The sequence below is a fragment of the Tursiops truncatus genome, chromosome 17 (assembly GCF_011762595.2).
Source record: "Tursiops truncatus isolate mTurTru1 chromosome 17, mTurTru1.mat.Y, whole genome shotgun sequence".
NCBI classification, from domain to species: domain Eukaryota; kingdom Metazoa; phylum Chordata; class Mammalia; order Artiodactyla; family Delphinidae; genus Tursiops; species Tursiops truncatus.
In genome coordinates this window covers 48,291,936-48,315,780 of record NC_047050.1, presented here as the reverse complement: position 1 = coordinate 48,315,780, position 23,845 = coordinate 48,291,936, and the positions used below count along the sequence as shown (strand labels likewise).

The window sequence follows — 23,845 nt, the reverse complement described above, 5'->3', positions numbered from 1 at the left end:
GCCATCATAACTACTCAGGTAAAAATAGATCCAGGGCAGATTCAGCCTTTGTGTGACTCTTATATATCTCTGGGCAAATCTGGGGGAAAAAAATGAAAAAAAAATATGAATACAAAATTAAGTATCAAGCTGTTGACTTAAAAAAAATAAAAGCACAACATAAAAACCATGAGTGGATTTCGTTCAGTATCTTATTAAGGAGTGTAGCCTGGAAGACAGAGAGCTCTGAGCAACTGCTCTGAAGAGGTAAGGGGGGAGGTCAGTGTACATATGATTTTGGCGAAAGGAGTACATGCAAAGCAGTACATATCTCAGTGGAAGTTTGCTGCAAGTCACGAGAATCAGGTATCTTCTGGTTTTAGTACTTTTCTAAGCATGGGAAGATGCAAGAATCCAGGTTCATAAAAAATTTCTCCTGAAAGTAACTATTTAAAGTCCTGTTCTGCCAGTTTTCACAGAGCACAGAGTGCCTCATTTCTGATCTCCACCTTGAACTCCTTTCAGAGTGTATTAAAGGTCAGTGGCTGCAGTGGCTAATGACTCAATCCTTGTAGAGCCAGATGGCTAGCAACCTTCTTTAGTTGGCAGAGCCTTGGAAGACCTACGTGCCAAATGACAAAACTAAAACAACTTAGTGATGAGTTTGATGTCCTTTGCTAAAAAGAAGACAATCCATGGATTGGTGGAGTACAGTGCCTACCAAGTAGTGGTGTACTCTTCCCCAGGGATTTCGGGTAAGAGCAAGGTTTAAAGAAAGTTAGAGGAAACTACAGGCAATGCAGAAACAGGGCATGATTGGCTGGGAGGTGGGGGATTTCCTTGTAAGTCTAGCAGGTCCTATCTTCTCAGTGAGGTAAACTAGCTAGAACTGAGTGGAGTATTGTGCTTGGTGTTTGGTTTCCCTGGCAGTGAGCCATTTCCGGTAAACGAAGGCTGACTTAGGTTTAGATTTGTGAAGTGGGCCAGGCCACTGGGGCAGTCTCCGTTTTGTGGGTCCCCATATATGAATTAACTGTATTAGTGTATGCAGTTGAGGGCCCCTGAAGCTTAACTTCATGTGCAATATTACTTGTGGTAGAGATCAGAATTTCAATTCTCATATGACATAGCTGAGATCCAAAGATAAGAAGGCTTCCAGTTAGTATTTTGATAGAGCTAAGCCTTGAACCTGCTCTCATGAAGCTGGAATCTCTGCTATTACACAGCAGGACCTCCCTATGTGACCTCAGGCACGTTACTTCATCTCTTTGGCCCTTCAGTCCTACCTTGAAAAATGAGAAGCAAAACAAAACAAATGCATATTTCTCCCCAGTTTAACAAAAAGCACTGCCCATTTACCCAAGTTGAAAAACAAGAAAGTTATCCTGTGTTTTCTCAGACTTCCACCATCCAACAGGGTATCACACGGTGACTGGCAGTGACGCCGTCGTATTGCATCCTTATGAACTTCCGGGTTTAAAAAAATCTTAAATAATTAAACATCTTTGAAAGAGATTTACTTATGCTGTGATCAAGACTGCTTTTTACTTCTTCTGTCAGCCTGCCAGCATTTGATTCTTGGTTTTACTCTACAACAGCCACGGATGCTTGGGTAATTTACCCCTCTTTTCTATGCCTCAGTTTCCTCATCTATAAAATGGTGATAGCAATAAGTACTGACAGCATTAAGTTATGATGATCATTAAATAACTTCATGAAGAGTACAGTAGGAATTAGCCATTATTATTTTTTAATCAGTAACCAAATCAAGAACAGCTCCTATCCATATCTCTGAACATCTTCCCCCATTTTATCTTTGCTTTCTTACCAGAGCACAGAGTGCCTCATTTCTGATCACCTTGAACGCCTTTCAGAGTGTGTTAAAGGTCAGTGGCTGCAGCGGCTAATGACTCAATCCTTGCAGAGCCAATCCTTGTAGAGCCAGATGTGTTATACGCATACAAATACCCACTCTTTTTTAGCTTTTTTTCCCATATAGGCCATTACAAAGTGTTGAGTTCCCTGTGCTGTACAGTAGGTCCTTACTAGTCATCTATTCTGTATATAGTAGTGTGTATGTGTCAATCCCAATCTTCCAACTGATTCCTTCTCCCACCCTTACCCCCCAACCCCATAATCATAAGTTTATTTTCTACATCTCTAACTCTATTTGTTTTGTAGCTAAGTTCCTTTGTAGCCTTTTTTTTAGATTCCACATATAAGCGATATCACATGATATTTGTCTTTCTCTGTCTGACTTGAGGCACCTCTCCGCCTCTAATTAGCCACAGATTGATACAGGGAACTTGACTTGACTGCAGGCTATCATGAGGCAAGTATTAGCCTCTCAAAGCCTCTGTTTTCTCATTCAGAAATTGGGATAATCATTGTTCCTATTTGACTGTGTTGAGGAGTAGATTAACCAAACCATGTAAATTTGTTAGCACACTGTCTAACACACTGCAGGTACTCAAGAAGTACTGACTATTATCATCGTAATTAGTATTATCTCCAGGGGAGTTTGGTAACACCCTGTTTCCTTTTCCCCAGCAAAATACTTTACAGAATAAGTTCAGTGACATCCCAGTTCTAAGTTCTGAAAATAAGGAGCAAAAAGTTAAATATGTTGGTAAGGTTATCTCCTAGTGAAGGACACTCCTTTTTATGATTGCAGAATCCACTCTTATGCTGATATATAGCAATCATATTGCATTCTTAGGAACCTCCGGTTTTAAAAAACCTTAAGTAATTAAACATCTTTAAGAGAGATTTACTTATGCTGTGATAGAGACTGCATTTTTCTTCCTCCGTAAACAATATTATAATAAGTAATTTCAAGAGATATGTTCAAAATACGAATGCCATCAGGGAAATGTTGGTACAGATGGGATGTTTTTAGAGCTCAAAGTAATTAAGAGTTCTTGGCAAGAAGAAACTTTAAAGAAATAGAATCCAATTCTTTATCCATGACACTTTAATGTTGTACCTTTAATAAACTCTTATTAATACTTACTTATGATATACCAAATGTGGGATAAAGGCATATAATAGAAGCCCTTATATTCTGAGTACATTCATTTAAAATATTGATTGAGCCCGTGTCCTACTTTACAATGCTCTACTTTAATGCAATAAAGATGAACAGTTCGGTATGTCATTAACAATGACACCAAGTTCTTATGCTAAGTGTGTGGCGTAAAAAGAGAGTACACCTAATAATGAAATAGTTTATCAGCTCAGAAAGTCCCTTAGAGTTTCTTACACATTAGTGCTATTGTTTAGGTTTCTGATGACTAACTGAATGGTGTGAACACCTTCGGTTAAGAGCAAGTACGTCCCCTACCAATAAAAAGCAATACTTTGTTTAATGAAAAAATGAGAATAAATGGTTTGTTAATGTAAATCATAATATATAGGGATTCAAAGCATCAAAATATAAATTATGGTCATTATAAACTAAAATCTGTACTAAATGTTGTGTCCAAGAAACTATAAATTCAAATCTAGAAAATTAAACATTCAAACATCCTTTATTGACTTATTTATTGAAAATTATGAGTATCAATTATATGCCAAAACTTGCACTAGTTGGGCATACCCAAATGTTAAAAGAAATATACATGGGACCTGCTTTCAAGGAGCTGAACAATTAATGGACACAAAACAAAAAATTACAAACTGTGGTCTATTTGCAATCTGAAACTTTAAAACCTTGAAAGAAACAAAGAGAAAGAAGTGTTAGAGAATAATGGGGAAGTAGTACTTAGGGTGGTAGTATTTTCAGAGGATATGACATTTATGGTGAGACCTAAATGATTCCACGAGCCTGCCATAAGGAGAGAGATTGGGAGGAGCTTCCCATCAGAGGCAACTATATACATGCCAAGTCCCCAAAGTACTCAGAAATAGGAGAAATAAGAAGAGAAATAGGAAGGTCAGAGTGGCCAGAGGTTAGTGAATGAAGGGAAAGATGGATTGAAATGGCTTTGGACGGATAGACAGAAATCAGATGATGCATGTAAGTAGGTCAGTTATATTGTAACCAATATGTAATGAGGACCCTTAAGGTCTGGAAGAGAACCGTTAATAGAGAAATTATACATTGACTTAGTTCTACTAGATAGCAGATATTGTTCTCCTTAAATCATAGACCATATAAGGAGGCAATGTAATGGAAGGAAGATAGGGAAGAGGGGAGGAAGAATGGAATAGAAGTGGGAGGGGAGAGCACACTGTGACTATGCGATTGGAGAAAAGATGAGAAGTACAGCTTTCAATATTGATTTTTAATTTGAATACTCTCTTTTCCAGAGATTGGAAATCTCAGTTTCTAATTGATGAACAATTTGTTCAACAAACTTTTATCGATCATTTGATATGTGCCCAGGATTTCCGAATTGATCAAGATTTAATGTAATCATATTGACAACACAATGATGGAAATTACAAATGAAGGATATGGAAAAGTGGAACTCTCTTTGGTGCTGAATCAGGCATTTGCTTCAGCTGGAAGACAATCTCATTCACTCATGTGAAAAATATTTTGTATGCTGATCATATGAAACTGTGGACAAGGCTCTGTACACTCTGGGGTGTATGGAGTTGAGTCAAATCTTCATCCTTCCCTCAAAAAGCTCACATCCAATGGAAGTAAGACAATTATAATAGAGTCAAACTTGATAGGATTCTGAAGAGCCTTTATATTTGCTACACAAGAGTTGCAGCTTCATTCACTGAGCCACAACAAAATACATGATCACCTAATTCATGCCAACTATCACCAACATGTCTGCTCTGGAGTATTATTCCTTTACAGAATTTTTTTAAATATGAAGGAAACTAATACATGTTGTGTACCTACTTTGTGCCAGACAATATGCTGGATGGGGTTCCTCTTTTATTCTCATTCATCACAACTTTATTACAGCCCTTCCCTTTTTATGAGGAAACAAAGGCCCATATAGTATATGTAATTTGCCCAAATTTAACTAGATATTAAGCAGCAGAGATGAAATATGAATTTATCTTTGATTCTAAAGTCTAAGTTTTCTCCTAATCTTGGCTATTCCTGGATATTTACTAAGAAAAAATATTTTATCTCAGGAAAATGGGACACATTTTGATGCAAATTTTAGAACAATAAGTTTGAAGGTAGATTTACAGAAGTACAAAGATATTCAGAACATATAGTTAAGGGAGACCTTCAAGACAGCAGAGGAGTAAGATGTGGAGATCACCTTCCTCCCCACAAATGCATCAGAAATACATCTACACGTGGAACAACTCCTACAAAACACCTACTGAACATTGGCAGAAGACCTCAGACTTCCGAAAAGCCGCGTGGCTGAAAGGCTCTTGGTGCTCCAGCCGGGTGTAAAGCCTGTGCCCCTGAGGTGGGAGAGCCAAGTTCAGGACACTCTGGTCCACCAAAGACCTCCCGGATCCACGTAATATCAAACGGTGAAAGCTCTCCCAGAGATCTCCACATCAACGCTAAGACCCAGCTCCACTCAACGACCAGCAAGCTACAGTGCTGGACAGCCTATGCCAAACAACTAGCAAGACAGGAATGCAACCCCACCCATTAGCAGAGAGGCTGCCTAAAATCATAATAAGGTCACAGACATCCCGAAACACACCACTGGATGTGGTCTTTTCCACAAGAAAAACAAGATCCAGCCTCATACACCAGAACACAGGCACCAGTCCCCTCTACCAGGAAGCCTACACAACCCACTGAACCAACCTTAGCCACTGGGGGCAGACACCGAAAACAACGGGAACTATGAACTTGCAGCCTGAGAAACACAGTAAGTTAAACAAAATGAGAAGACAGAGAAACATACATCAGATGAAGGAGCAAGGTAAAAACCCACCAGACCAAACAAATGAAGAGGAAATAGGCAGTCCACTGAAAAAGAATTCAGAGTAATGACAGTAAAGATGAAACAGTATCTTGAAAACAGAATGGAGAAAATACAAGAAACGATTAACAAGGACCTAGAAGAACTAAAGACCAACAAACAATGATGAACAACACAATAAATGAAATTAGAAATTCTCTAGAAAGAATCAATAGCAGAATAACTGAGGCAGAAGAACGGATAAGTGACCTGGAAGATAAAATAGTGGAGATAACTACCGCAAAGCAGAATAAAGAAAAAAGAATGAAAAGAATTGAGGACAGTCTCAGAGACCTCTGGGACAACATTAAACACACCAACATTCAAATTATAGGGCTCCCAGAAGAAGAAGAGAATAAGAAAGGGACTGAGAAAATATTTGAAGAGATTACACTTGAAAGCTTCCCTAATATGGGAAATGAAATAGTCAATCAAGTACAGAAAGCAGAGAGTCCCATACAGGATAAATACAAGGAGAAACACACCAAGACATATTAATCAAACTATCAAAAATTAAATACAAAGAAAAAATATTAAAAGTAGCAAGGGAAAAACAACAAATAACATATAAGGGAATCCCCATAAGGTTAACAGCTGATCTTTCAGCAGAAACTCTGCAAGCCAGAAAGGAGTGGCAGAACATATTTAAAGTGATGAAAGGGGAAAACCTACAACCAAGATTACTCTACCCAGCAAGGATGTCATTCAGATTTGACAGAGAAATTAAAACTTTTACAGACAAGCAAAAGCTAAGAGAATTCAGAACCACCAAACCAGCTTTACAACAAATGCTAAAGGTATTTCTCTAGGCAGGAAATGCAAGAGAAGGAAAAGACCTAGAATAACAAACCCAAAACAATTAAGAAAATGGTAACAGGAACATACATATCGATAACTAATTTAAATGTAAATGGAATAAATGCTCCAACCAAAAGGCACAGACTGGCTGAATGAACACAAAAACAAGACACATATATATGCTGTCTACAAGAGACCCACTTTAGACCTAGGGTTACATACAGACTGAAAGTGAGGGGATGGAAAAAGACATTCCATGCAAATGGAAATCAAAAGAAAGATGGAGTAGAAATTCTCATATCAGACAAATAGACTTTAAAATAAAGACTACTACAAGAGACAAAGAAGGACACTACATAATGATCAAGGGATCAATCCAAGAAGAAGATTCAACAATTGTAAATATTTATGCACCCAACATAGGAGCACCTCAATACATAAGGCAAATGCTAACAGCCATAAAAGCAGAAATTGACAGCAACACAATCACAGTAGGGAACTTTACCACCCCACTTTCACCAATGGACAGATCATCCAAAATGAAAATAAATAAGGAAATAAAAGCTTTAAATGATACATTAAACAAGGTGGAATTAATTGATATTTATAGGACATTCCATCCAAAAACAACAGAATACACTTTCTTCTCAAGGGCTCATGGAACATTCTCCAGGATAGACCAGGATAGATCATACCTTGGGTCACAAATCAAGCACTGGTAAATTTAAGAAAATTGAAATTGTATCAAGTATCTTTTCTGAGCACAACGCTATGAGACTAGATATCAATTACAGGAAAAAAACTGTAAAAAATACAAATACATGGAGGCTAAACAATACACTACTAAATAACCAAGTTATCACTGGAGAAATCAAAGAGGAAATCAAAAAGTACCTAGAAACAAATGACAATGGAAACACGACGATCCAAAACCTATGGGCTGCAGCAAAAGAAGTTCTAAGAGCGAAGTTTATAGCAATACAATCCTACCTCAAGAAACAAGAATCAGCTCAAATGAACAACCTAACCTTACACCTAAAGCAATTAAAGAAAGAAGAAGAAAAACCCCCAAAGTTAGCAGAAGGAAAGAAATCATAAAGATCAGATCAGAAATAAATGAAAAAGAAATGAAGGAAACTATAGCAAAGATCAAAAAAAACTAAAAGCTGGTTCTCTAAGAAGATAAATAAAATTGAAAACAAAATTGATAAACCACTAGCCAGACTCATCAAGAAAAAAGGGAGAATACTCAAATCAACAGAATTAGAAATGAAAAAGGAGAAGTTATAACTGACACTGAAGAAATACAAAGGAACATGACAGATTACTACAAGCAACTATATGCTAATAAAATGGACAACCTGGAAGAAATGGACAAATTCTTAGAAAAGCACAACCTTCTGAGACTGAACCAGGAAGAAATAGAAAATATAAACAGACCAATCACAAGCACTGAAATTGAGACTAAATTTGTAATTTATTTAAATTGTGATTAAAAATCTTCCAACCAACAAAAGTCCAGGACCAGATGGCTTCAGAGGCGAATTCTATCAAACATTTAGAGAAGAGCTAACACCCATCCTTCTCAAACTCTTCCACAATATAGCACAGGGAGGAACCTCCCAAACTCATTCTACAAGGCCACCATCACCCTGATACCAAAACCAGACAAAGATGTCACAAAGAAAGAAAACTACAGGCCAATACCACTGATGAACATAGATGCAAAAATCCTCAACAAAATACTAGCAAACAGAATCCAACAGCACATTAAAAGGATCATACGCCATGATCAAGTGGGGTTTATCCCAGGAATGCAACGATTCTTCAATATACGCAAATCAATCAATGTGAGAAACAATATTAACAAACTGAAGGAGAAAAACCATATGATTATCCCAATAGATGCAGAAAAAGCTTTTGACAAAATTCAACACCCATTTATGATTAAAAAAAAAAAAAAAACCCTCCAGAAAGTAGGTATAGAGGGAACTTACCTCAACATAATAAAGGCCATATATGACAAACACACAGCCAACATCGTTCTCAATGGTGAAAAACTGAAACCATTTCCTCTAAGATCAGGAACAAGACAAGGTTGTCCACTCTCGCCACTATTATTCAACATAGTTTTGGAAGTTTTAGCCACAGCAATCAGAGAAGAAAAAGAAATAAAAGGAATCCAAATCGGAAAAGAAAAATTAAAGCTGTTACTGTTTGCAGACGACATGATACTATACATAGAGAATCCTAAAGATGCTACCAGGAGACTACTAGCAGGATACAAAATTAATGCACAGAAATCTCTTGCATTCCTATACACTAATGATGAAAAATCTGAAAGAGAATTTAAGGAAACACTCCCATTTACCACTGCCACAAAAAGAATAAAATACCTAGGAATAAACCTACCTAAGGAGACAAAATACCTGTATGCAGAAAACTATAAGACACTGATAAAAGAAATTAAAGATGATACAAACAGATGGAGAGAGATATCATGTTCGTTGATCAGAAGAATCAACATTGTGAAAATGACTATACTACCCAAAGCAATCTACATATTCAATGCAATCCCTATCAAACTACCATTGGCATTTTCCACAGAACTAGAACAAAAAATTTCAAGTTTGTATGGAAACACAAAGGACCCTGAATAGCCAAAGCAATCTTGAGAAAGAAAAATGGAGCTGGAGGAATCAGGCTCCCGGACTTCAGAGTATACTACAAAGCTACAGTAATCAAGACAGTATGGTACTGGCACAAAAACAGAAATATAGACCAATGGAACAGGATAGAAAGCCCAGAGATAAATCCATGCACATATGGTCACCTTATTTTTGATAAAGGAGGCAAGAATATACAATGGAGAAAAGAAAGCCTGTTCAATAAGTGGTGCTGGGAAAACTGGACAGCTACATGTAAAAGAATGAAATTAGAACACTCCCTAACACCATACACAAAAATAAACTCAAAATGGATTAAAGATCTAAGTGTAAGGCCAGACACTCTAAAACTCTTAGAGGAAAACATAGGCAGAGCACTCTACGACATAAATCACAGCCAGATCCTTTTTGACCTACCTCCTAGAGAAATGGAAATAAAAACAAAAACAAATGGGACCTAAAGAAACTTCAAAGCTTTTGCACAGCAAAGGAAACCATAAACAAGACAAAAAGACAACCCTCAGAATGGGAGAAAATATTTGCAAATGAAGCAACTGACAAAGGATTCCTCTCCAAAATATACAAGCAGCTTATGCAGCTCAATATCAAAAACACAAACAACCCAATCGAAAAATGGGCAGAAGCCCTGAACAGACATTTCTCCAAAGAAGATATATAGATTGCCAACAAACACATGAAAGGATGCTCGACATCACTAATCACTAGAGAAATGCAAATCAAAACTACAATGAGGTATCACCTCACACCTGTCAGAATGGCCATCAAAAAATCATCAAAAAATCATCAAAAAATCTACAAACAATAAATGCTGGAGAGGGTGTGGAGAAAAGGGAACCCCCTTGCACTGTTGGTGGAAATGTAAATTGATACAACCACTATGGATAACAGTATGGAGGTTCCTTAAAAAACTAAAAATAGAACTACCATACAACCCAGCAATCCCACTACTGGGCATATACCCTGAGAGAATCATAATTCAAAAAGAGTCATGTACCACAATGTCCATTCCTCTATTTACAATAGCCAGGACATGGAAGCAACCTAAGTGTCCATCAACAGATGAATGGATAAAGAAGATGTGGCACATATATACAATGGAATATTACTCAGCCATAAAAAGAAATGAAATTGAGTTATTTGTAGTGAGGTGGATGGACCTAGTGTCTGTCATACAGAGTGAAGTAAGTCAGAAAGAAAAAAATACCATATGCTAACACATATATGTGAAATTAAAAAAAAGGTTCTGAAGAACCTAGGAGCAGGACAGGAATAAAGACGCAGACATAGAGAATGGACTTGAGGACACGGGGAGGGGAAGGGTAAACTGGGACGAAGTGAGAGAGTGGCATGGACATATATACACTACCAAATGTAAAATAGACAGTGGGAGGCAGCTGCATAGCACAGGGAGATCAGCTTGGTGCTTTGTGACCACGTAGAAGGGTGGGATAGGAAGGGTAGGAGGGAGATGCAAGAGGGAGGAGATATGGGGATGGATGCATATGTATAGCTGATTCACTTTGTTATAAAGCAGAAACTAACACACCACTGTAAAGCAATTATACTCCAGTAAAGATGTTAAAAAAACAAACAAACATAGTTAAGTGGAAAAAAGCACTTTGGAGGTCAAAACATATCAATAAATAATAAACCTCAAACCCAAAGCAATAAACTGTAGGACATATAGGAAAGGGATTTAAAGGTTATATACATCACTGGTAAATAAGTTTGCCTCTCAGAAGGAAGGGGATTAACAAGTGGGAAGAAAAACTCTTGCCCAGTACGCTCTCTAGTTAAATTTTTTTGCAAGAATCAATCTGTGTGTTACAGATGGAAGTAAATAACATAAACACCCATGTAACTCATTTTGTTTTCATTAAAACAACTGCGTGATAAGGAGAGCAGCGTGGTTTAATGTGTGTAACAGGGAGTTTAGAGACAGCTTCCTTCATCCTGTGCAGAGGTACACTTTCTCTGGAGTTCTACTAAATAAAGAGATCAACCATCAAATAATAGAATTGATAGCGGCAGAGCTTTTCAGGCTGTCTGAGGCGTTACTGTAGATAAATTCAGACTAAAGATTCTTGGTCTCTACAGGATCCCCGTGTTGCAGATTACATATGCCAGCTGTGATGTAGTTGCCAGATTCTGCTCAGACGTCAGGAGTCTTGCTTTTAGACCTTTTGCTTAGACTTTTCAGAGCAGCAGCGTCAATCAAAAGGCCCTTTCTTCACCCACAAGGTAAGCACAGACTCTTACCTTTCCCAGTGTTCGCCAAGTACTCCTTCTGACTGTTAGTTTTCAGATGTTTTTATACACCCCTTGAGATGGCTAGTGTGCTGTTTCCATGGTTACACTTTCTGAAGAGTTCTCTTGGCAGTGATACAACCTGCATGACTCAGAAGATTTTTTCAGATTTTTCAGTAGAACAGGCCATCTTTGTGAAGAGGCTGTGATTGCCAATGAACTGGATGTATCATACGTTCTGGGTCTGATACTTATGTTAATATCAGTTTATTTTCTCAAAAGCTTTCCCCCACACACTTACCTTTGGATCAAAAAACTCGTGCATGATTACAGAGAGCAGATCTCATGATACGGAAGGAAAAACCATGACCCAGAGTCACTGAGTATGTTCAGCTGATAAAACATAAAGCAGAACTGCCAGCCCCTAACTCCTACTTTGGTGTACTCTCCATCTGCATTGTGATACCCCTATGTGAGTCTTTTTGGGTAGTGTCTGCTTACCCTGAGTCATCAATCATCACACCATCACAAAGCCAAAAGAGACGCACCTTCACAACCCACCTTGCTATGGACTGAATGTTTGTGTTTCCCCAACATTCATAAGTTGAAACCCTAATCCCCAAATGTGATGATATTTGGAGATGGGGACTCTGGAAGGTAATTAGGTAGAACTCTCATGATGGGAGATGAGAGAGCTTTCTTCTCTTTCTGCTGTGTGAGGATACAGCAAAAAGGTATCCACCTGCAATCTAGGAACCCAATTAACCAGCGTCTGACGTTGGACTTCCCAGCCTTCAGAACTGTAAGGGGTAAATTTTGCTTGTTTAAGCCATCCAGTCTATCATATTCTTTTCATAGCAGCCTGAACTAAAACACATCCAGAACAATAGATTTCTTATTTCTGATCGAGTAAGGAAACAGTGGAAAAAATTCTCTTTAACATCACACCACAGAAATTTAATTCCCCATTAGGTATCTTTCTTTGATTCTCCAACCGTTTCTTCCCAGTGCCAGACTTCTCACTTTTCGTCAATGAATTTTGCATGGAGACACCAGTCTCAAGCAAACAGGGGTATGATTGTCTTTAGATTCAAATCACTCTTTGAAACTGGACAAGGTAAAATGGTAAGCCAGGAAAAGTTCAGAGTCTTTCTACCTTCCCTTTCACTGTTACTATCTGGAGACTACATAAACAGTGAAGTAGAAACCACTCAATAAAGAAGAAAGCAAGATGAATAATAAACCAGCAGAAATTTAGTCCCTTAAAATCAGCATTATGAGCAAGGTAATTTACAAAAATCTCTTAGGTCATGCTAATTTCTGATATGTGAATGTGTACGTACATACATATATTCCATACACACACACACACACACACACACACACACACACACACACACACACACACACACACAAGACCAAGCAGCACATGAGAGGATATGGCTCTGGGTATCAGGAGACCAAGAGGCTAAGCTTGATGTAATACGTGAATCTTGGGAATTCAGACATCTGAACATTAAGGTGGTGAGAAAAATGCTTAAGCATAATTGTTAAAAACAAATAGTTTAAATAAATATGAATGAGATAAAAGTTTACACTAAGTTAAACTAAATAATGGATATTCATTGACTATCAAGATCATTTCCAAGAAGATAACATACTGAGACATAGATTGCTAAATATAAGTTTAAATCTATCTACTTTTGGCTTAATTTTTATAGAAACAAAAGATATTTGTGTCTATTAATAAATATGCCTTCTGCCACATTTAGAAATGGTAGTGTGAAGAATGTTTCTAAAAAATTATAAATTTTAATTACCTATTTATGTTTGTGAGTCGACTACAGGATGCGAATATATGATACTTCACAATTGCCTGTTTCTTAGTTTTCACTGGAAAGTAAAGGTTACTAATAGTAAAAATTTATAATCAATATATAAAAATAGAACTACTAGAAACAGTAAGAGTGAAGGGAAACAATTTTGTATGCAAAGTATGGGAAGAAAATGGGATGTATTTTGACATGAAGAGTACGCAAGAGTACGTATTTCTGTTAAAGAAAAAGAGTAATGTTGTCTAAAATAAAATGACTGGTTATTCCAGAACAAAAGGAAAAAGAGTAAGATAAATCCTAAATGGATATAGAAATTGTTCAGAAGGTTTGTGGAAAATAAATTATGTTGTGAGGTCAAAGCTGGCTAAATTGGATAGATTTATAAGGTTTTCCTTAAATGAGCTCACTAATGTACTGATACAAAACTAGAGTTTAATTTTCTCTCTGTTAAAGCCACAAATTTTGTAGATTATTGATCCACTCTTAGTAAAAGTTTATAAAGGGTTTTTCTTTATGTAAATGTAATCTGCCTAGGAAAACAAAGATTCTGCATCTTAGAAAATATTTCCTATGTTCTACATAGCCTTTATCAGGACTTCGATTACCTAGAAAAACTGAGTCTTTTCCATTTTAAATGAGCTAAGGGTTTTTGTTTGTATGTTTGTTTTTATAACCAGGTAACTTTCTGTATTTGCAATGCAAATCTTTTCATTGTCACTTTGGTTAAAGGGATAACTAAATATTGTTTCACAGTGACTTATGCTCCTATTTGATCAAATGTTTTAAACCTTTTGACATTTTGGACAAACTTCCTCAAATCAAATTTTATATGAAGTCTTTTTTTTTTTTTTTTTTTTTTGCGGTACGCGGGCCTCTCACTGTTGTGGAGTCTCCCGTTGCGCAGCACAGGCTCCGGACGCGCAGGCTCAGCGTCCATGGCTCACGGGCCCAGCAGCCGCTCCGCGGCATGTGGGATCTTCCCGGACCGGGGCACGAACCCGTGTCCCCTGCATCAGCAAGCGGACTCTCAACCACTGCGCCACCAGGGAAGCCCTGAATTAAGTCTTTTTGACCTTGAACTAACTTTTGGATTTTCCAGAGGGCTCCTGGAAGATCTCAAAAGATTTCTTCTCTCTCCTTATAAAAGAGAAATGTTAATTTATTTAAGCTTATTTGATGTTAAATTGCATAGGAAATATTGTCAAATAATATTTAACCTCCTTAGATTATATTTATATAGGTATACCTTATATATATATATATATATATATATATATATATATATAAGTAATTCAGAAATTATATGAAATTCCTAAAATTCTGATATGGCCTGGTACAATGTTATCAGTCATAATTCCAACTATTATCTTAAAATACTATATATCACAAATATAACCAAATTCACTCATCAATTGCATTCGTTTTTGTGTGGGTATGAACTATCAACAGATCTTTAACCATGAATATTTTTAAGTCTTTTGTCATTCATGGTTAATGTTTTATTCTCAATTCTCTGAAAGCATTTACAATAAACTATAGGCAAATATGCTTCATCTTCAAAGATATGCATGGAAAAAACCTTGACAAGTACTGTAGAATACAAGTTTCTGATCACTTTAAGATTGTAACACTGAACTAGGTAAGAATTTCTGAAACTAATGGAAAAATGATTCACAAAGCTGCTAACCCAAGATGAAGCAAAATAAGAATTACAGGAGATTGACTGTACCGACGAAGATAATTATAATCTTCATGACTTCGTTCAAAACATTGTTCTTTAAGCTCGCCTGCCGATGCAGGGGACACGGGTTCATGCCCCGGTCCGGGAAGATCCCACATGCCGCAGAGCGGCTAGGCCCGGGAGCCATGGCCGCTGAGCCTGCGCGTCCGGAGCCTGTGCTCCGCAACGGGAGAGGCCACAACAATGAGAGGCCCGCGTACCACAAAAAAAAAAAAAAAAACACGAAACAAAAAAAACCCATTGCTCTTTAAGGTTTTGTTTTCCAGATTTAAAAGACTTTTTTCTCCTCCCTTTTAAGCTATATATAACTTACAGCAAATGGTAAAATATACTTTTGTCAACAAAAGTTGAAACGTGTTATTCTCCCACCCTGATCCCTCCAGAATTCAGAAACTTATTAAATATTCTTATTTTTCATGCCAATATATGTACTTATATAAGTTCAATAAGAATCTGTTCTCCTTGTGTAATAGAAAACAATTAGACAATAGAACAACAGAAAACAATTAGGCTAAACTGCTTAGCTTAAAGAGACTTTAGAGGTCTAATCTGAGATTCCTTCTCACTAAATAATTTAAAGAACTAAGGTTGACTTTATGAAGCCAGTAAAGTCCCTTAGATATGACCCAAGCTTTGATTGAAATGTCATTTTTAAGAAAATGCATAGACTCATTATTCTTATATTTATGTAAATAATCAAGCCAAGTTTAATAAGATTAGACTTACTTTACAAACAAATTTGTTTCACAATATCTTTGATAAAAATGTGATGACTATAAAAAAATGTATTTCAATATATAACTCTGGTGTACCGGTTATCAGATTCTAGCCCTATTCATTTTCTTTGAGGTATCTACTTGTAAACTTCACAGAAAGTACCACAACAGATCACATGTGAACAACCTTCATGCCTGTTGCTATACGGGTCACTTAAGAGAGTTCACCAGAACACCCAATAACATCAGATCCAGTCAAACTGCAAACCAGGAAAATCCGTCAGACTGAAACTGCCAACCCCATTCCATGTAAAGATGCCTCAAACTCAAATCTAGAAATTTTCTCAACTGGCTGCTCCCCAGACGCAGAAACTGAATTGGTAATTTACTTGAACTTTAACCTTTGTTAACCTTTTAACCTTTGTTTAAAATTAAACTTTGTTTTTCTTTTGTTTCCATAGAAATGCATCTCATTAAATTACTTGATTGCTCACATCACATAGAGGCCTGATTTAGTAGAAGCTCACCTACAACACCTTAGGACTTCCCTGGTGGCGCAGTGGTTAATAAGAGTCCGCTTGCCACTGCAGGTGACACGGGTTCAAGCCCTGGTCCGGGAAGATCCCACACGCAGGGGAGCAACCAAGCCTGTGCCCTGCAATTGCTGAGCCTGTGCTCTGGAGCTTGCAAGCCACACTACTGAGCCCGTGAGCCACAACTACTGAAGCCCACGTGCCTAGAGCCCGTGCTCCACGACAAGAGAAGCCACCGCAAGGAGAAGCCCGCGCACCGCAACGAAGAGTAGCCCTCGCTCCCCGCAACTAGAGAAAGCCTGTGCGCAGCAACGAAGACCCAACGCAGCCAAAAATAAATTAATTTAAGAAATAAATAAAAATAAAATAAATAAAAAGCCTTTATTTTAAAAAAAAAAAACACTTTTTTTTTCTTTTTCTTTTTTTTGCATATACAGGAGAGGTGCCAGCCGGAGATAGAAATGTGGGAGCCATCAGGCTGTGTGATACTGAAAGCAGGGCTGGGTGAGATCAGCCTGCTGGGGAGGGCAGACGGAGCTGGGCTCTGCAGCTCCTGACCATTTAGAGGCTGGAAAGAAGAGAGGGCGGCAGAGGAGACTGAACAGGAGGCCAGAGGTGGGGTCACACCAGGATGGCATGGTGGGTGGTCTCTTGGAAGCTAAGAGAAAAAAGGGCTTCAGGGAGGGAGGAGTCAGCTGTGTCCGATCCTGCGGAGCGGCCAAGGTGAGGCCAGAGAAGTATCCGAGTTCAGGAACACAGAGGGGGTTGGAAGATTTGAGGGGAGCAGTTCCCGGCCAAGTGGGCTGAAGATTGGCTGGGAGGCATGAGAGACAGTGGAGGCAGACAGATAATCGGAACGCAAATTTTACCGAGAATGGTAAAACTTCATTCACCTCCTGAAATGAAAACATTTCAGGTGAACTTTCATTTCACCTCCTGATAAAAACATCCATATGTTCATCTTGTCCTAAGTAATCATGAGGATGTGTGATTGCTAATACACCATATTGTGCCTATGTAAATAACTCAGAAGAAATTGAAACCCAAATACATACACATTATCCGTTAAAAAAAAAGTGGTGAACGCTGTATTTTATTATAACCCATTTGATTTATTTAATTGGTTAAATATTGTCTCCTGAGAATCTCTGTTCTTGGGAATTTTTCAATCCTCGGCTAATATTCTCCTTAGAGCCATCATACTAACCTCTCTAGTGCCTTGTATCCTCTCAAGGGCAATTTAAAATGCCTTTCAGCAGCCACTCACACATCAAATATCCATGAGGATTAGGCAACTGGAAGAACTAAATGACCTGGCCGCCCACCTCCACGATGACAGGCAACTGTTGGGAAGAGCGACTACATGACCCTCCATCCTGACTACTCAAGCAATGGGAACAGCAAACATGTGATTTTTCAGCCTGGCTCCATTAACTGTGGCAATGGCGAGTAACACTCTACTAGTTAGTCACGCTCTAAGCTTGTAGCGAGAATGAACAAAAGGGGAAAACTGTTCAAATTAAATATAAAATGGAGTCCAGATCTGAGAATTCCCTGAGCAGACAAAAGCCATGTTAGTAAAACTAAATCTCATTTCATGAATATAAGCAATACTTAGGTTATTTCTTGTAAATGCATGTGACAATCAGAAAAGAAACTTAAGCCATCTTCCTAAAAATGGTATGAGATAATCCCTTTTTGCCAAGCTCCTACCATCTGGAAACGCCCATTGTAATAACCAGTCATTGTAAAGGTTAACAGCTTCCTCATTTTCACTTTATAAGCCATCCTGTAACACCACACCCCTGAGCTTCATGGGAGTCCTTGCATTTGAAAGCTCCCAGTTTGCAAATTGTTCTTAGATACACAATAACTCTTACTGAATTTACTAATCATTTATTAATTTGGTGGTTCTAATTGTGCTATTTCTCGATTTTTGACAGCACCCAGTTCCATAAAAATCTCTGCACTAAGGAAGGGGGAAGCATATACTTTTGTGGACAACTAGCTTTCTTCGCATGGATAATAATAGTAACAGTCTGTATTAGTTTCCTATTGCTGCTGTAACCAATTACTATAAACTTAGTGCCTTAAAACAACACAAATTTATTATCCTACAGTTCTGGAAGACAGAAGTCCAAAATGAGTCTCACTAAGCTAAAATCAAGGCTTGGCAGGGCCGCATTTCTTTTAGGTGGTTCTAGGAGATAATCCATTTGCTCACCTTTTCCAGCATCTAGAGGCTGCTGGCATTACTTGGTTGGTGGCCCCCTCCCATCTTTAAAGCCAGAGATGTTGGGCAAGTCCTCCTCTTCACTGCCATCTCTCTGGTTTTCTCTGTTCTGCCTCCTCTTCCACTTATAAGGACCCTTGTGATTACCTTGGCCCACCTGGATGACCCAGGATCATCTCCGGCATCTGAAGGTCAGCTGATTAGCAACCTTAATTCCCCTTTGCATTAAAACCTATCTATTCACAGGTTCCTATGATCAGGACATGGACATTTTTAGAGGGCCATTATTCTGCCTACCACATAGGAAGAAAAAGATTAGTCACAATGGCATTTATTAAGTACCTTCTGTATACAAGGACCATCATATAGAATTTATTTAATCCTTACAATAGCCCACTCAGGTAGGTATTTTTATCACCATTTTATACATGAAAACACTGAGGGAGACAGATGTTCAGCAGCCTTGCGTTTAGAGTCAGAGAGCCAATGAAGGGAGAAAATAGGATTCAAACCCAGTTCTGACTCTAAAACTCCTGTTTTATCCCAAAACATCTACCTCTTTCCCATCAGATCTTGATCTCCTATTTTTCTGTGGATGTCCTTGCCTCTTACTTTGACAAGAGTGAAGCCACACAACTCTCTCCTTTTAAAATACTTTTACATTTTTAAGTGGTTGGAAAAAATCAAAAGAAGAGTAACATTTTGTAAAAAGTGAAAATTATTGGAAATTCAAATTTCAGTGTCCATAAATAACGTTTCATTGGAAAACAGTGTACTTATCTATTTACATGTTGTCTATGGCTGCTTTCTCGCTACAACAGCAGAGTTAAGTCGATGGGACACAAACTGTCAGAGTTAAGTCGATGCCCACCATCTGGTCTTTTACAAAAAAATGTTTGCTGACTCCTGCTTTTCACCAACACTGCCAGTATCCAGCTCTCCATCAGTGGCAGAGCCCAGACAGACCACATTGGGCTGAGGAAGCAGCATTATTGTGGGGAGAGACTGATGTTTCACTCATACCCCTGTCTTGTCTATATTCAAGGCAGGTAAAATTTTTTGAAAATGGAAATAGCATTGAATACCATCCTTATAAACTTTCTCTGGTCTGTGAGTAAGGAATGATCTAGACTTCATCCTTAGAGAAAACTGTCTACTCTGGCCAAGCACTGTGTGAGGAGTCTTTTATTTATAATATCATTTACTCATCACAACAACTTTGAGAAATATTACTATACCCATTTTACAGATGAAGCCACTGAGACACAGAGAATTTAGCCCATTTGCTCCAGATCCCAAGTGGCTGAAATCTAGATTTTTTTCCTCAAAAGAAAGGCCATGGGTCCTTTTTCTATACAACACTCCCACATCAACTAACCCCTGAATTCCAGAATAAAAAACAGTGAACAAGAATTCTTAAATTATGTTTTTCATTGTTTCCACCTGTGACTCTAAAAGATGTTTAAATAAATAGGAACTCTCTTGTATGAGTATCTTTCAGAATCAACTGAGGAACCTTATACCATAGTGTGAAACAGTACCAAAGCAAGATAAAATCCTGCTTTTTTCCCCACCAAAATGGGACAGCAGGGGCTGCAGCAGACTCCCTAACTGCTGAAGGAGGATCCTTCAGAACTGCAAATTAAATCTGAAGTACTTTGCCAATTGACTCCCAATCGATTATTCCAAGTGTACGTGCTGCAGAGAATGTGGCTTCTCCCAGGGACTCTGAAGAGTGGTGCTTAATTATTCATCATGAAATTTAATTTCAGAGCTTGTAATCATGTAACTGTTTAAAATGGAATTTGTCACTGAAACACATTGCGAGAAAATAGCGTATTATTTAACATCTACTCATCTCACTTCAAGATCAGTTTAAAATTGTATGCGTTTCGTGATTTTATGACAGCAATCACATAAGGGCCATGTAAGCTAAACTCCTACATGTTTTCTGCTAATTTGGTTGAGTTAGGCCATTTTCTATGGTGAATTGGAAAGGATATTACAGATTAGGGAATGTAGATACCAGCTTTTTCTTTCCTCCCAAAGGTCCAGCTCCACAGAACCACGATTAGTTTACTCTGAGCTCCTTGAGATGCTTAGAAAAATTATCAGCTGACAAATTGAGGCTAAGGTAATAGATGAGGAAAGACACTAACTGAATTAAATGTAAGGATGACGTGATTCAGATTAGTTTGGGGTTTTTTTTTTTTTGGTTGTTTAAGGACATTTATGACTGCTCTACATTGCAGGAAGCACTAGGGCGTGTTTAGGGTACAGGCTCCAGTGACACCCACTGGGTTCAAAATCTTGCCTCCACTACCTAAGATGTGTGATCACAGGCAAATTGCTTAAATCTCTGAACCCCACCTCCTCGTGAGAAAGTAGAGATACCCCAGAGACGATCCACAGCCAGGTTAGGGCCCACAGGCCAGTATCTGTTCCAAGGAGTCTGTGCCTCTTTGTCTGAAGTGTTGAAACTATGACTCTTGGATACGGCGGCCGCCCCAGCTCACAGGGCAGCTGCGGGAAGCAGGGAAGTAGTGTTAAGTCGTTCTGCATATGCTGTGCTCTCACTCTGTCAGCAGGTATTCTCCTTCATGAGGGAAGGTCTGGAATTAGGTAGTTACAAAGCCCTGTGTCACCACCTCCTAACTACATCCAACCTTTCCCAGCTAGGCTAGAAGACGGTCATCACAGGAGAGGCAAGGCAATTAAAAAAAAAAAAAATCAAAACTGAGGAGAGGCCTCTCTTTCTGCTCTTTTGAAGACTTCTCTCCTGCACAGGGAGATCCTGCAGGTATAGACAACACCCTGCTTCAACATATCTACTCCCCTTTGAAGAAGCCATCACCCACAAAGGAGGCAGCGCAGGAAACGGTTCGACGTTCAGTTTCCTTTAATGACCCCCATTCTCCCTGAAGGGCAGGTGTGGGCAGCTAGGCGATGGCAAGAGATGTTCCCTTGAAGATCTTGCCCGGGTTGAAGGCTTTGCCCACGTGCTGGAAGGCCCCATCCCAGGAGGAGTATTCTCGAACCGGTCTGAGTCTCCTCGCTGCTGGGATCCAGTTTCCAGCATGTGTATGACTCGTAGTACCCCTGCCAATCTGGACTCAGCGCAAAGGAAAGCTCCTGGCCTCGGAAGACCCAGACTCCAGAAATGGAGCCGCTACTGTTGCTTCCAAAGAGAATGACACCGGCAAAGGCATTCTTCCTCAGTTTGTCCAGTCGCTGCGACACTGCAGTGATGAGGTTGCAGTTCACGAAGGTCTGGGTGAGCTCTTCAGGGAAGCGGTCCTCGGCGTAGCACAGGCACCAGCCATCTTTATCAAAGTGCTCCCCAAAGTACGGCAGCGCCACGGAGAGTGTGTCCTCGTTGGAGTGCTTGCGCTTAAATTCATCCAACGCCAAGGTGCTCTTGGGCAGGGGAGCAAAGGGATCCTTGGCCTTCGGCTCAGCAGCCGCTGCCCGCGCACGTCCATACAGCTCCTCCTCAGTAGCAGGGGCAGCCGTCTTCTTCTCTTTCCGCTCGGCCTGGGGCTTCTGCTTCTCTTCTCGTAGAAGCTTTCTCTTTCTGTGGGGTGTCCTTTTTTAGGCTGGCTCTCTGCAAACTTTTTAGCATCAAATTGGGCCATTTTCTCACAGAGTTTCACCTCCCCCAAGACAGCCCGGAACTGGGGCTGGTTAATGCAGGTGAGGAACCAGTGGTTTGGATTAGGGAAGGCCTGGCAGAAAGAAGGTTCCAGAACCTGTTTATAAAGCCACAACAGGGTGCAGACAACTGTGATGTCAGCCAGTATCACACGTTCGCCCACCAGAAAAGTCCTTGTCTTCAAGTGAGCGTCCAGCGGCCCCAGAATTCCCCTCACCTCCTGCTTTGCATTCCCTGTGGTCTGCTTGTTGCGGCGCATGAGGCTCATGGGTGTGGAACACCCAGGTTCTGGCTGGGGGAACTATGTTGCTATCAGCAAGGCTCACCCCCTGCACCACCTGGGCTGCTGCTTTGGGAGTACTTCCCTGCAGTCTTCGTTGCTCGCATAGTAGGAAATGGCATTGCTCTCGAACACACAGAATCCATCGTCACCCTCAAAGGCTGGAACCTTGCCAGCAGGAAATCTATGGAGAAATTCGGGGGTGTGTTTGGTTTGGCCAAAATGGAAGCGGGGTGGTGCGGTGAGCACGCAGACCTGAGCCCTGCTGCACTGAGTGGCAATGAGGGCCTTGAAGGCCCTCCAGTTTTCAAGATATGGGTACAGGGTCCCAGCCACCATGGTGATTCTGCAGAGAAAGGGCCAAATTAGTTTTAATTTTAGTTAAACAGAGGCAAAAAGATGCTTTTGAACTTGACAGTATCAAAGATTACTGAGGAATACTTTCATCAGAAAACTCCAGTTGCGGGTTTGCCTATACCCAGATACAAAGTGAGGCATCCTACAGAGACATCTCAGAATGCCCTCCCTGGTCACAGACGACGGAGACAGAAAACCATTTCCTCAACGTGCTGATGAAAATGAAGTTTAGTGAAGCTGAAGTAGAGGCATTTTTTTTTTTATCACTACTAAAAAATAAAATGTTAGGTATCTCCAGGAGTGATGAAACAACTACCATTAAAAAGAAAACCTGACAATTGTCTAATAACCAGTTGTAAAATTTAAAAATATCTAACTTTAGGTGATATCAGGATTTTCCATTATCGAGGTGATATAGTTCAATGAATGACATAGTTTTCACTAAAAAAAATAAATAAAAAACAAACATTTTGTCCTATTGGGTATTCTTTAATCTGTTTCCACACAGCTGTAAAGCTGACCTTAAGGAACAAACCAACGCACGTTTTGGTTTAAATCAGATGCACAGTCTTTTTTACACGGCCAAGGATGCCCTGCATGATCTGGAATCCTGACATCTCCATCCTGTCTCATGCTACTCTGCCCTCAACTTGCTGGCTTCTCTTTAATGCTTCAAAGTCTATTATTTCTTTCTTTTGTCCCTACTTTCAAGCCTTTTCACATACTGTTGCCAGAACCTGAAAAGTCCCAGCCCCCTCTCCATATGACTGGCTCCCCTCTTCTGGATCCCAGTGTAAATGTCAACCCTCTAGCAAGGTCCTTCCTTTAGCTCGTCTAAATCATGCTCTTCCTTCCCTCTATCCACTTTTCTCCATCACTGCACT

General features: G+C 39.3%; 1 long non-coding RNA gene and 1 pseudogene across 1 annotated transcript in view; both read right to left on the bottom strand.

Moving 5' to 3' along the window:
- Positions 1 to 23,845, bottom strand: part of LOC141276927 (uncharacterized) — a 213,576-nt gene that overhangs the window by 61,864 nt on the left and 127,867 nt on the right. The window lies entirely within an intron of this gene.
- On the bottom strand, positions 21,612 to 22,943 carry LOC101321594 (elongation factor 1-gamma pseudogene; annotated as a pseudogene).